At 36.0% G+C, this 15,713-nt stretch overlaps 1 long non-coding RNA gene across 1 annotated transcript; it reads right to left on the reverse strand.

The window, feature by feature from the left end:
* Window positions 1-222: 222 nt before the first annotated feature.
* LOC117114173 lies at window positions 223-1,382 on the reverse strand. The gene is made up of 3 exons (XR_004446307.1): window positions 1,274-1,382; window positions 753-822; window positions 223-271 (listed from the first exon to the last, which is right to left on the reverse strand). It is a non-coding gene; the product is annotated as an uncharacterized LOC117114173 (long non-coding RNA).
* Between the last annotated feature and the right edge of the window lie 14,331 nt (window positions 1,383-15,713).

Here is a 15,713-nt window from a genome sequence, read left to right on the forward strand (position 1 = left end):
AAAATTCAATGTTTCAATAAAATATTCTTTTTCATTGATCATTTGTGAACACATAAACGCAAATTTTAGTTTCGTACAATTCGCCAAATTCACAGGAGAAATAACAGTCATGGAGATGAAGTAAACTTCAACGACTAATTATTTATTTCGAATAGGAACTAGGATCAAAAGCATGTGTCAGGCGTAACAAAATCATAGTAAAAACCGTAGCAAAAACAAACCAAACAAAACCCCCAACTTGACCGGGCAGTGACTGCCAGCATGCGTCAAGCTAGAAAGGAAAAAATACAATATAACACAATAATTTATAAATACAGTTATTGCGAGGTGCAATTACAACTGACTCATATCTATAAGTTCTCTACCATTAATCATAACATATTTAGTTGGCTTATTGCCTTACTTCACTTAAATATGCTAATCAATTAAATGAAAATAAGAGTAATTAAATCTAACACACAGTAATTAACTGCAGTAATAATTAACATAGAAATGATGGTTTAAAGAATGTATATCAACAATATGGCAAATTATCGTCATAAAATGATAATTAATAAGAGTCGTAATAATACCAAATAGATCAGTAATTAAATGTAAATAAATACAATAGCACACAACATAATCATATCAATATCATCAATTGTAATAATAAATAAAAGAATGGTATTCCAATCATAATAATAAGCATGATAAATAATAAGTCAATCAAACATAGTCATCATATCAAGTTAAACAAAGGAACTTAATGCCACCTTATCATAAGCTGCACGTTACGACGTGACTCTATAACATGAGCCTTCTTATCCTTGACTATTGCAAGTCCTGTTAACCAAAATAACATAGCATTCTTTAATACAATGGCTCGAGCGTAACAAGCGTGACCTCTGGCCTTTACACTTTCACTAGTTACAACACTTGCTATTTCTTTACACACATTTACTATACTTTACTATTTACTTCATGAAATGCATAGCTTAACATATCATAATGCCAATCCTTAGTGGATCAGACTATTACTCTGTATTGTATTCATCCAGTGCTAACACTAGAATATAAATCTAGGCCCAGCCTAGTTCAATGAACTTAATCACCGTCTTGTGGCACACATGTTGCTCGTCCTTAATTATCATGCCTGTCTCCCTAAGCTCAGGCAGAGGCCTATCTTATCTATGAGCAAGTTAATATCGCATTATAAAACAATAGAGCATTCTTTAATTAATAATGCCAGATCTAAATACATAAATATCATTATAAGAAACTTAATAGAGCATACCTATGCCTTCCCTAGGCAATACAGTACATGACAACCTCCACAACTTTACACAATGTGTTGCTCCTTCGACTTCTGGCTTTGTTGTGAATAAACGCTGTCAAAAGAGACGCTCTAATCCTAATTACATATAACCCGCGGAATCACCCTCCGCACTATATACATCTTTATTAGGCTATAACCATATAAAAGTAACATTCTCTTCTTAACCAGCAACTTGTTATGAGACGCATATACAATTGCAATGCATCATCATTACTAAACATATTTTTAGTAATAAAATATATAATTAAAAATGAGAACTATATAAAACTGAGTAGTAACACAGGGCTACTCACTCCTTTATTAAAACATCTACGGAAGTCGTTATGTAACATGATTAAGATAAACATGGTATTAATTATTCAGAAGTCAACGTGAATGTGATGAACAAAGAAACTAAAATTAAACAAAGAAACTACTGATATCCAAAATTAAGTCATAAGGAAATGGGTAAAACCCATACCTTACAAACTCCCCAGCTTTATCTGTTGTCGTCCCTGACAACATCAGTATCAAATAAATAATTAATGGTACAATAATAAACAGTCCAAAAAAAATGAAGAGTAGCAATAGGAAAAATTTAAAAAAAATTAAGAAAATAATATCCAGCTGTCACATTCTCCCCAGCTTTAACTGTTGTCGTCCTCGGCAACGGAAACTTTTCTCTAAAATTACTCTCTTTAATGTTTGCTAAACTCTCCAGCTACCATCTGCGCGAATAGCAATTGTGTCTTGTTGAATTCTGCTAAGATGGCATTATTAACTGCGACCTGCTTCTCTTCTTCAGCTTTAATTCGTAATGATCGTCTAATTGGTATACTTTCCGTTTCAGTTTCAGACTGATCACTGTCATTACTATGGACATCCTTAGAATTATCATTCCCTATATCTAAATCTTGTCTACGAACAATATCCTCTTTATTCCGGATTAAATCTCCTTCGTTATCTCTGTTTACAATTTTACTCAAAACAGGAACAGGTTATACTTTATCATTATGTACAGGTGGAGGTTCTACTTGATCATGGAGCGCAGGTTCCGCAACATTGTGCTGTATAGGTGTAGGCTCCTCTTCACCATACAGTTCAGGAAGAGGTTCTGCTTCTACATGCTCAGGTACCGGTACAGGTGAAAGCGGTTTCATCATGCTGGACAGGAATAGATTCTGTATCCTCACTAGGATGATAAAATACCTCAAATGGACCATCAAAACTGTCTGTGTTTACTATGTCACTTGGCATTTCCTCCTGTTGAGTTAAGTTGTTGCTAGAATCTGTATTTGGTTTTTCTGCTTGATTTGTCGGTTTTTCAGCTTGTTCTGTAAACTCTTCAATATCGACAAGCTCTCTTGAGTCTAGCAATTCTCTTCTGTTAACAGTTTTGTTTTGTCCGCCCCCAGTCAATGGTTGTATGGTATACACGGTTCCATCCGGATCAGGTCGTTTAATCACTACATGAGGTGTAGACAGCCAGCAGTGCTGTATCTTATTTCTGCCCAAGGGGTGATTTCTAAGGAATACTCGTGCACCAACCTGTAGATCTGCTGTGCGGTCATTCTTTCTCTTCGTGCCAGAGCTTGCCTTTCAGTTTCCACTAATGCACTTTGAAATGCTCTTTTCAATCTATTGTGATGCTCAGTCACCCACTCCTCTACGCACCCGCTTTCACCTGTGTCTACTCCATTTCCTAAGATGTGGTCAATAGGTAATTTTGGCTCACGGCCAAAAAACAAATAATACGGAGAATAACCTGTGAAAGAATTAGGTGTGGCATTGTATGCATACACTAATTCTGGAAGATGTTTAGGGCAATTTATTTTAGCTACTGGTGCCAATGTGCGTAAGCGATCATGCATTGTACGATTATATCGCTCGCACTGCCCATTACCCTGTGGATGGTAAGGCGTGGTTCTTGACTTGCTAATGTCGTATAACTTACATAACTCACGTATCACATTGCCCTCGAAATTTCGTCCTTGATCGCGGTGGATACGATGAGGGACTCCGAATCTCACGAACCATTCCTTGACTAGCACTCTAGCTACCGTTGATGCTTTTTGGTCTTTTGTAGTAATGGCTTGTGTATACTTTGTGAAAACATCAGTCATCACAAGAACATTTTCTAGATTATTCTTCCCAGGTTCTAGGGCAGTAAAATCTATGGCTAAGACTTCAAGTGGCTTCTTCGCTAGGGGTGGCGCCAGAGGAGGGGGTGGGGCTATAACCCCCCGTCGGGGAAGCATAGCCCCCCCCGTCGGGGAAGACGATAAATTTTGTCGGGGAAGACGATAAATTTTGTCGGGGAACAAACAAATAAAAAAAATATTTACATGTAATATTCGTTTAGCCACCATATCGTTTGTGTTAACTTTTCATCACAACAACAACCACAATAATAATAATAATAATAATAATAATAATAATAATAATAATAATAATAATAATAATTCAATGAGACTAATTTAAAATAATTTGCGTTATGTTATGACAAATGCTCATTTAGATAGCCTCATGATGGTTGGAATACATCGTGATAAGTGAAGCAACCTCGACGATGACAACGTGGTTGACAGATTTCATGCAAAAATTCCAAAATATAGAATTTCACTTTCAAGAATGAGGATTTGAAAATAAATTAGATGGTTACATTGCATACTCTTTGTTTCTTCCTTTATTCAAAATGTTTTGGTTTTGGAAGCTGATGACAACATTAGAAAGCATAGCCTACATGAAGTCATATTATAGTAACTCGATGCCTATCAAATAAGTAATAAAAATTCGCCATAATTCATCCTGGCCAATAACATCTCTTCCTCATAACTGCTAAGGTTTTCTGACTAGATTGGTGACCCAGGTCGTCATGCACAGTACTTAAAACTTTTGTTTTTAAAGCTTCTGGTAGTAAGAGTTGTATCTTTTCTCCATTATCTACTATATTTCTATACAGCACTCCTGTACTCTCTGATAATCTTGACCATTCTCGAAGTAGCTTTCTAACTTCCCTTGGCTCTCTTACTAACTGCCTTTGTACTGGGGCTCTCCCGATTTTCCAATAATGTAACCACCGTCCTATAATATAGTCAGCATGCTGCAAGTTTACCATATATGCAGTCGAAATTGCAGGAATAGTTGTGGATGCTGTTGCTGATGTGTGGATATGAGTTAGTGGGTTATTATCGGTGAATACTGTAAATTCATTCCCTAACAACAAGTCACGAAATTTCTCTGTAATAGACCACTTGAGTGCCAGAAACTCTAGTTTCATACTGCTGTAGTTCAGCATATTCTGTTCATTCTTTCGTAATGATCTAATCGCAAAAGCCAGAACAACTTACCATTTTGATCCTGGGAAAGCACTGCTCCTAACCCCTTGTTGCTGGCATCAACTTCCAAGATATAAGGTTTGGTAAAATCAGGATATCCTAATATGGGTGCGGTGGTCAACTTGTGCTTCAGAATATTAACCGCTTCTGTGCATTCGTCTGTCCACTTTTCGTGAAATGTCGTCTTGGTCACAGGAACAGAATGTTTAGTCTTGCTCTTTTTACTCGCATCCCCCAAAACTGAATGTAGAGGTGAGGCAATTTTCAAGTAGCCTGCTACAAAACGCCTATAGTACCCACATAGCCCAAGAAAGGAACGTACTTCAGTTTCAGTGGTTGGGATCTTCCAATTCTTAACTGCCTCGATCTTTTCTTGATCAGGAGCAACACCATCTGCAGATACGATATGACTAAGATATTTGACTTTAGTCTGAAATAAATAACATTTCTCAGGCTTTACCTTCAGATTTCTTGCTCTGAGCCGTTGTAGTGCCATGTCTAATCGTTCCAGCGTCTGATCATAGGTTTATCTGAACACCAATATGTCATCGAGATAGATGAGCACAGTTTGTAAGTTTTGGTCGCCGAATACAAAGTCCATCAACCTCATAAAAATAGCCGGTGCATTGCACAAACCGAAAGGCATATGAGTAAACTCATATAGACCTCCAGTTCCGGTTCGAAACGCCGTCTTCTCTATATCTGCATCGTCAACTGGGACTTGGTGAAAACCATGTGCAAGGTCGAGACTGCAAAAACATTTCGCTCCCTTTAACGCATCCAAAGCTTCCTCTATTCTTGGCAGGGGATAGGCATCTTTGTGGGTCTTCTCATTTAGGGTCCGATAGTCTACACACATCCTTAACTTCCCATCCTTCTTTTACACAAGCACAATTGGTGAAGCATATGGGCTTGAAGATGGACGTATTACACCTTTAGTTAAAGATTTATCTATGTACTCACGTGCCTCGTCCGATTGATGAGGTGGAACCCTTCGGAGAGGAATTTTGATGGGCTTTTGGTCGTGTAGAATTATTTTGTGCCTGACATCGTTGCAAAAACCAATGTCGTCTTCATCTTTACTAAAGACGTCGCAATGCTTGTTGATCATTCCCTGCAATAAATTTTGTTGTTGGTTGTTAAGTTCCTTACCAATATTCAATCTTGACATCAAACCACTGACCAACTTTTCGTCACCTACTTTTGCGATTTCTCGTAGCTGGTTGTAGGTAGATATCTGTATCGGCAAAATTAGCAATTTGTAAAGGTACCCTACCAAGTTTAGTTACTTCTACTAATGTTGGTGCAACAGCTAATCCACTATGAAGGTCATAACAGTGATTTTTTTCTATGATTGTCTGGTACACACCAACTTCGGATTATACGGTAGTGCAGCTGACTGTCGCCATTGTCCTTGCTGGTATCAATACAGGCTTGTTCTCGGCTATCCTAACCAGACTGCGACCGTAAGGTGGTTGAATTGATGCAGAGATTTCTTCATATAGGGCCAGCGCATGGATAAGGTGTTTCTCCTCCTCTGACTTCCCTGCAGTTACATCTCCCCACTGCACAGACACCACTCTTCTCATATCTCTTAGGACGTTTGAACCAAGCACGCCTGGTACTTCTCGTTTTCTATCTGCCATGGGAGAACAAACTACATCTTTGACCACAAGGAACCCCATATTCTGGAAATGGTGACCCATTGCCTGTAACGATACTTCTACATACCCCATGTAAGGTATTTCTAGACCCTGTGCCCCAGATATCTTTAAATGAGAGGATACGTCTTCTGCCTCTATGTGAGATAGGTATCGCCTGTAAAAACTCTCTGTTACTGTTGAAACTTGGGCTCCAGTGTCTATTAGGCAAGATTAATATCGCCTAACAAGATAGTGATTTCTGGACATTGACCTACCGCTTTATTCAAGAACGAGTCGTCTGTTGAGCATCACTTCGCCTGACTCAGAACGTGGGGCTCACCCCTTTTAAATGGTTGTTGTGTTAGCTGTTGGTAGATCTTCTGGTCCTCTTTGGGCAATCCCGCTTTAGATAGCCACTTTCGTTACGCACATAAAAGCGACGATCCTGCCTCTGTGGAATCTACTGCCATCTAGTCGTGTCTGGCCGAGAAGATGATCGCCACCTACCCTGATCTGGAAATGACGCACTCTGCTGCCAACTAGACGGCGCTGACTGTTGTTTCAGTAACTGCTCAATCTGTCTCTGTTGGGTTTCAATTTGGGCATTTTGCTTCTTTAGCAACTCTAAAATGTTGGCTTCAGCAGACACAGCCTTCACAGTAGCCTCAGTCCTACCTCCAGATACATCTCCGAGCCACGCCACAGCTCTGTCTCTGAGTTGAAAAAAAGTTAATTTTGGTGATTAAATGTTAAGTCGTCTAAGCTTCTTCTGGTGGTTGCTGTATAGCCTCTGCTAATCTGCTTTTCAGGGAAGCCTCTCGGCATGCCTTGTAAGCACTGTCACGAGAAAAAATTGTATCATACAAGTTTACCAACTCCAAAAAACAACTAAGCATGTCCTGATGTGCTGATTGTTTATAGGTGAAAAACCTCTGCTGTAATTGAGGCAAGTTGTCCCCATCACCAAACACTTGCAAAAGAACTTCTAATAGATGGTTAGGGTTATCTTCAACCTCCTTACCTCTGCCATTTATTTCCTTTCGGGCATATCCGGCCAGATTCTCCTTGATAAAAGCAACCGCTCCCTTTGCTGTCAAATATCTCATTTCTTGTTGAGCTCGCATATCCGCTACCCAGTCCTTCACATTTGGATCTGATGCTTTTGTAGGCTTACCTTGAAACACCTCTAGTCTCCGGCTAGGCGAAACGATGCTAGTGGTGTTTAAGTTTATTTCAAGTTCCAGTAGTAAGTATAGTCCTACTATTTCACAGATTTCTGCTCCATCAAATCCGCCACTAGCATCAGTCTATACAGAGACGACGGCTTAGCAGTCCTAAGAAATCAAACTGCCAGAAAAGCAGACCTAACAAGAAAGAAACTCATTAAAATATTTCAAGCACACGGCCTAAAAATAACCGTACAAACTAACCTGAAATCCGTAAATTACCTAGACGTGAACCTCAACCTGGAAACGGAAACATACCAGCCATACAGAAAACCCGGCAACCAACCCTAACTGTATTGACATTTACTGGCAGTTCGTTGGTGGAGTTATTCGAAACTTTGGGATGGGAGACCTTTCTCTAGCTGCGCTGTGTAAACATACAGCTTCCTTTTTCTTTTGATTTTGGCTGAGTAGCATGTACGACCGTTGTCCCGACTTAATTTTTTTCATTTTTGTTTACCATTATTTATTTACTTATTTATTGAACGAGGGTACGGTACGAGGGTGTATGGCCTAGCAACTTGTTCTGTTTTGTGATAAAAAAAAAAGTGACATTCTTTTAAGACATCTAAACAGCTTGTTTTACCATTGATAATATTTATGAAAATAGGTCTGTAAAATTAAGGGTTAAACCATTACTAAATATGTCTATGTATTCATTAAAAAAAATTAAGTACTAAAGTTTATACAATCGAGCATGTACCTTATGTTCAACTTAACTTCACAGCTTAATTATCTTGCATAAACAATCATTAAAATATATGTAAAAGCTAATTTACGTTGAAAAAATTCACAAATAACTTTACAGCGAGAAAAAGCGAGCATGATGGGAAGGTTACATTGAAATTTACAGCGACAGTAATTAGTCTAACAATAATAAGGCGGGAATAGGTTGGGTGAACAATAATAAGGCGGGAATAGATTGGTCATCATATTACGTCTGCTTAAACAGTATAAGAAGAAAACTGTATTGACATTTACTGGCAGTTCGTTGGTGGAGTTATTCGAAACTTTGGGATGGGAGACCTTTCTCTAGCTGCGCTGTGTAAACATACAGCTTCCTTTTTCTTTTGATTTTGGCTGAGTAGCATGTACGACCGTTGTCCCGACTTAATTTTTTTCATTTTTGTTTACCATTATTTATTTACTTATTTATTGAACGAGGGTACGGTACGAGGGTGTATGGCCTAGCAACTTGTTCTGTTTTGTGATAAAAAAAAAAGTGACATTCTTTTAAGACATCTAAACAGCTTGTTTTACCATTGATAATATTTATGAAAATAGGTCTGTAAAATTAAGGGTTAAACCATTACTAAATATGTCTATGTATTCATTAAAAAAAATTAAGTACTAAAGTTTATACAATCGAGCATGTACCTTATGTTCAACTTAACTTCACAGCTTAATTATCTTGCATAAACAATCATTAAAATATATGTAAAAGCTAATTTACGTTGAAAAAATTCACAAATAACTTTACAGCGAGAAAAAGCGAGCATGATGGGAAGGTTACATTGAAATTTACAGCGACAGTAATTAGTCTAACAATAATAAGGCGGGAATAGGTTGGGTGAACAATAATAAGGCGGGAATAGATTGGTCATCATATTACGTCTGCTTAAACAGTATAAGAAGAAAACTGTATTGACATTTACTGGCAGTTCGTTGGTGGAGTTATTCGAAACTTTGGGATGGGAGACCTTTCTCTAGCTGCGCTGTGTAAACATACAGCTTCCTTTTTCTTTTGATTTTGGCTGAGTAGCATGTACGACCGTTGTCCCGACTTAATTTTTTTCATTTTTGTTTACCATTATTTATTTACTTATTTATTGAACGAGGGTACGGTACGAGGGTGTATGGCCTAGCAACTTGTTCTGTTTTGTGATAAAAAAAAAAGTGACATTCTTTTAAGACATCTAAACAGCTTGTTTTACCATTGATAATATTTATGAAAATAGGTCTGTAAAATTAAGGGTTAAACCATTACTAAATATGTCTATGTATTCATTAAAAAAAATTAAGTACTAAAGTTTATACAATCGAGCATGTACCTTATGTTCAACTTAACTTCACAGCTTAACTATAGCATACACAATCAGTAAAAAATATGTAAAAGCTAATTTACGTTGAAAAAATCACAAGTCACTTTACTTTACCGACTGTTCACTAAAAATGTGACGACGACGATCTATAATAATAATAATAATAATAATAATAATAAGAATAATAAAACATTAAAAAAATAATTATAATAATAAATAATTGAAAATTATTATTAATAATTTATTGTTATTTGAATAATTAAGTTATTAATTTACATTGCACACACGCATCTGAAATAGAGGGTGGGTGGTGGAGCCTCCAAAGAGAGCAAATTCGTTTAAAATTACTCGAAAGTGGTCCGAAAGATGTGACAGTTTGAATAAAGTAAATAAATATAAAATATATAGCATAGCACTGTTGAGATGTTGTTTTTGAGGCATCAGTGTGGAATTGTTTTCTCAAGATTCTTTATTATACAGTACTGACTAGTGTAGCAAATATCAATTCAAGGGGTTTGTATTGAAAGTCTGTCGTTACAAATACCACTAGCCAATTATGGCAGGCCTACATTGTATGGTTCGTGAGCGGGAAGTTTGCTTACGTCCGACCAATCAAAATGAAGGCCATTGCTTAAGCCAAACTGGAAGCCTAATTTGCATACATCACCCTATATAAAGGTATACGAGACTGACTGCATTGCATTCGACTTTAGATAATAGCGGAGGCGAAGTGGCATAGAGCGTTGTCGTTGACATTGAATATTTTATTTTCAAACCTTTCTTAAACTATAGATCAGTGCTATCTTTAAGTGCTAAAGTGATTTTAATATAGGCCTACTACAAGATTTTACTGATTTTCAATTCTCGAAATTCAAATTCTGTCATTTTACAACTCAAGTGTGTCAGAACGCACGTTTCCAATTATTATCTCCCTGTATATAGAACAACATATACAGTATACCATTTTAAATAGTTTACCTTGGCTCTTTGTTGATATCCTGTAAGTAGTTTAATTGCATGAATGTTATTTCGTTGCGATTTCATTATTTTATTGTATTTGTTTCTATCTGCATTTTATGAGAAAATTTCATTTTTTATATATTTTATACCCTTAAAGTATTGTATTCTCATTGTATCATTATTAATAGATCTACCTGGAAATTGAATAAAATAAATAAAAATAAATTATCACAATTTTGAGTGAATTCTGTAATTATATTATTCTGTAATTTAGATGCATAGCAGAGCAAAACATAAAACAATTTAACATGCCTAAATTTTTTTGAAAAATCTTATCATAGGAACCATTATCTTGAACATTGGCAAACAATTTTAGAAAATTCTCAAGTTCAATTTCCAATCAATTTGGTTTGTTTGATTTGAATTTATTTATTAATCATGTAAGTAAAACAACAGGACAAGAAAGGAAAAAGTTGCAACAAACAACTCTGATTAATAGGATAAAACATAAAAAGTAACAACTACAATACTTCCATGCGGGTGCCATAAAACGATTTCAAATTTCACAGCTAACGGAGTAATGAACAAAACACAGACAATGTATAAAAAGGAATAAAATGCAATGAAAAATTCAGTAAAGTTGGTCTAAACATGTTTTTAAAATTCGATATGGGAAGAGGGGTATACCGTCATACCAAACAATTTGATGTCTGATGTTCACTGGCGCTATTCATTATCAAAGTCAATCAGCTTACAGTAACTGTAGCATACCGCTACCCATCTTTTTCATATTTTGTTTTCCCACTCTTGGCATGTATCTACTCTTATTGGCTGAATTGGAAGAGCAATCATACGTCACGATGCAAAGCCACTATGCAAAGCCCATAATAATAATGGTAATAATATATGATATATATTCTTGAACTTAGTACTGTACTAAGCCATGACATACACTGCGAAAACAAAATGGCGACGGCTGAGAGCTCGAGAGCTCAGTGAGGTACATACCTGGCTCAGTGTATTATTGTGAATTTCACGCATGCGTATAATAACCGGGATTGTCTCCCGGTGTACTGCCCTAACACCACCAGAAGGGCCTCAACGGAAATAAGTCTTCCTCTAGACTTTCGTCCAAATAAACCAAATAAATCAATTCCATTCCAATCCACCAGATTCGTCATTAGCAAGATCAAAATACACTATATTAAAGGATCCCAGCTTAACTACTTAAACATTCCCATTGTTTCGTTAGGACGACTTTTTTAAAATGGAACTTGCTTAATGTATGTGAGTCACTGGTTATACTGACCAGGTATGCTTGATACAAATTGGCCTTTCCGTTTGGCACTTAGTACGTTTTGATATAATGCCAGAAGAAGAATAACTAGAGGGCACTCGAAGAGTGCATATCTCCGCCCACATCATAATTCTTCTCAGACCACTACACCAAACTGTTTTCACATACATCACTTTGAAATTATTGGTCATATGTTTGTTTACACTTTGCCGGCAAGCTCGTCACACACACACGCGTCTATAGGGCAAACAGTTATATATGTTTTCGGTCATTGTGTCCTTGACCTTTGACCCTGACCCTTCAAAAGTTTAGTCACTTTCCGATCTTTGGCAAAGGAATATTGTGACAAGTTTGTGATTAAAACTATGGGCTGTAGACAATATATAAAACAATAATTTTTCGTTGAGTGTGACCTTGACCTTTGACCCACACCTTTCAAAATTTAATCAGCTCTAGATCTTGGGTAAAGAAACATTGTGGCCAAGTTTAATGAATTTCTGATAAAAACTATATTCTGTATGTTGTTCACAATAAATATGACGACAGACAAATGAATAAATAAATATATGCAGGTGCAGGGGAAAAAACCAAGGACTTTTAACTGTTACCAGGATAGAAAGCTGGCTGGTTTAAGCCGTCTAACTTGAATTAGCCTTATGTGTGGTATTGTTATGCTAATAAGCCATATAAGCACATTCTGCACATGCTCAGAAAAACAATATTTTCCTTAACCACAATGCGTATCGGCTAGGCGTACAGCTAGGCTTGCCAAGAATTACGGTACTGTAAAACAAAGCAAAATAAGCGTACTAGTTGGCAAGCAAATCAATCATTACACCTTAAAAACAAACTAATCTACCAACAACATCACCTGCTAGTTAAAATACAAGGCAAGTATGTTTACAAATTTGATTTTGGGTTTGTTTTGTAGTATTACAACCCAGCTAACAATTTAACGTTAAAAAAACGTTATAACACGTTATAAAAACTTTTAACAAAAACGTTTCAAAAACGAAATTTTGTGGAGTTTAGAAAGCGTTTTAATAACGTTTTAATGTAACGTTTTAAAAACGTTATTATAAAGTTAAAATAACCTTGGTTACATCGACTTTGGTCTTGTATCACGTTTTAAAAAGTTTAAAAGGGTTTTTATTACGTTTGTAAAACGTTATAGTATTACTATATTAAAAAACGTATTTATGTGAAGTTTTAATAACGTTTCAATTTAACATTCAGAAGCGTCATTATAATGTTATTTTGATGTTTTTAAACGCTTTTAAAACATTCTTAAAATGTGTTACAATACCAATGTCAATTTAGCTAGAGTTATTTTAAACTCTAGTTACATTGACTTTGGTCCTGTAACACGCTTTTAAAACATTCTTCAAATGTGTCACAATACCAATGTCAATTTAGCTAGAGTTATTTTAAACTCTAGTTACATTGACTTTGGTCCTGTAACACAAGAATGTTTTAAAAAATGTTTTAAAAACATCAAAATAACGGTGAAACTTTTGAGTTGGATCGGTGTTCCAAAACGTTTTCAAAACTTGAACAAACGCTGTACACTGAACCGTAGATATCCTTGGCTCGGCCTCTGCTCACAGGTGTGAATCCAACTACATCGTATTAATTGTGATGCTCCGGGATAATGATACAAAAGACGTCAACAATACAAAATGACTTACACTTACGTAGCGTTATGTGTTTATCCTTTAATGTTCAATACTGTACTGTACTTTGTTATACTGTAGTTTAACAAAAGCTCCATTTCAATATAGGAAAAATGGATATACAATAATCAATATCCAAAAAAAAATAATAAATCAAAATCAAGTTAGAGTCAAGTGCTGACAAATCTATACTATTTCACTACTACAGTACACTTAATAAAAGATAAAGTTCCATATCTATTCAGTATTTGGCAAGTTCATTTGATTTTAAAAATGTCAAAAAAATATCAAAGATAAACCAGAGGCCCAGTGTACAAAAACTCCACAGTGCACACTTAAAAACATAGGATATTGAGAAAAGCAGATGGCTACACTCTCTATGGATCAAGCCTTGACAGAGGAAATTCATAGCTGTTCTGTCGCAATGGGACCATTTGCGGAGTAGAGAGTTGCGTCAGAACTAATAAAGAGGAAGTGCTACAAATCAAACGCGTTCACATACTGCCGTCGTTCCCATCGTTGTCATCTCTTCTGAACTTCCTTTTTGTAGCAAACCCCACTCTTTTCTGGCGAAACCCCCTCTTTAAATTTCCCAAATAAGTCCTCCAACCCAACTAATGCACTGCAGACCCACCCAGACATAGACATTTTCAAACATATCTGCTTTTATAGCATTATTTAGACCCATAAAGCACAAAAATCCTCTTGCTTTGGGGGTTTCGCCTATCCCCAGGGATTCGACTGTAGACATGAAGCCCACAAACCCCCCTCCCCTATAGAAGAACATGGCTTCGGGCCTGCGATAGGTAATTAAACTGTTCGAAGTGATCATTATGGAATGATAAACGTACGCATTCAGTACACACAAGGTTAACATATCGTGCTGATAGCCCACCATTTCAATAACTATCAAACAATGACGTAATATTATATAATAATAAAAAGATAAAGCCTGGGCTTACAGTATGTAATAATGCATACAGAGTGTCTTTACAGAAAAACAGTGGACTTGCCTAAATACTGTTGAACTTTCTTCCCTTAAGTCATTGGTAACTAAAAGTAAACATATATTTATCAATTAATGGCATCAACCAAAAGATTAAAGAAAGGTTAATAAACAATTAATATATAAAATCCACAAATGAGCAGTCATACATTGTGACCTGTCCGATACTGAAAGCAGACTTAGAAATCTTAACTGTAATATTATAGCTAGCAACTTGCTAGTGTATCTGTGTTAATCATACCTAGGAAATGTATTCAAACCTAACTTGTTATTCAGTTTAAATTGAGGTCAAAACAGCAACTAAGTAGCTGTCAAGTAGATGGTATTCATTTAGGATTTATACACTAAAAAAAAAAAATAATAATCTCAAAAAAATACAAAAACGTCATGCCTAAAAATCACTAGTAAAAATAATTAGATTAGGCCTATGTGCCAGTACCGGGGCAAGTACAGGGCGTAGCTAGCATAAGACAAACGTGACAAAGGAACTTGCCTCATCCATCATGAAATTTCCAGATTTGTTCTTGATTTAAAACTATGAAAAGGAACATTTGTCATTAAATAACTCGAAGCTTAATATACACTTACTACAGGATAAATGTAGACCTAGGCCTATCAGTATAGGCCTTTTTTATGAATCGGCAACTAAGACATCTTGAAGTGATGACAAACATTGCGAATCAGCGGTGCGTAACCAACAGAAACAAAAAACAGATAAGCTTTTGGGCTGATTTTCTGACATCATGTTCTTTAAAAAAAATCATAACTCCATAACGGGGCGTCATATCCAAAAACACTTTCCAGCTAAATGTTCTAAAAAGACTAGTCTACACCACTATATGATTGAAAAAAAAAATTGCCTACGTTATTATAACGTTTTTCTAACTTTTTTGTACAAGGAAATTGCAATTTAAAACGCAATATATATCGTTTTTAAAACGATTTATAAAAACGATAACAATTTCTCTGACAATTGGTAAAAATTGGTTTTGATATAACGTTCTGTCAACGTTGTGATTTCATTCTGAATAAACATTTGTTGAAGAGTTTTTGCGTACGTTATTATAACGTTTTGGTGCAAACAATCGGCAATCAAAAGGCAATGTTACACAGCGACGTTTTAAAATCGTTTTTAGAACGTTTTATAAACACGATTACAATTTTGGTAAAAATTTGTGAAAATTTGGTTGTGATATAACGTTCTGTAAACGTAGTGATTTCGTTCTACTTTATA

The sequence above is a fragment of the Anneissia japonica genome, unplaced genomic scaffold (assembly GCF_011630105.1).
Source record: "Anneissia japonica isolate Jap-2015-1 unplaced genomic scaffold, ASM1163010v1 scaffold287764_len353371_cov104, whole genome shotgun sequence".
Classification (NCBI taxonomy): domain Eukaryota; kingdom Metazoa; phylum Echinodermata; class Crinoidea; order Comatulida; family Comatulidae; genus Anneissia; species Anneissia japonica.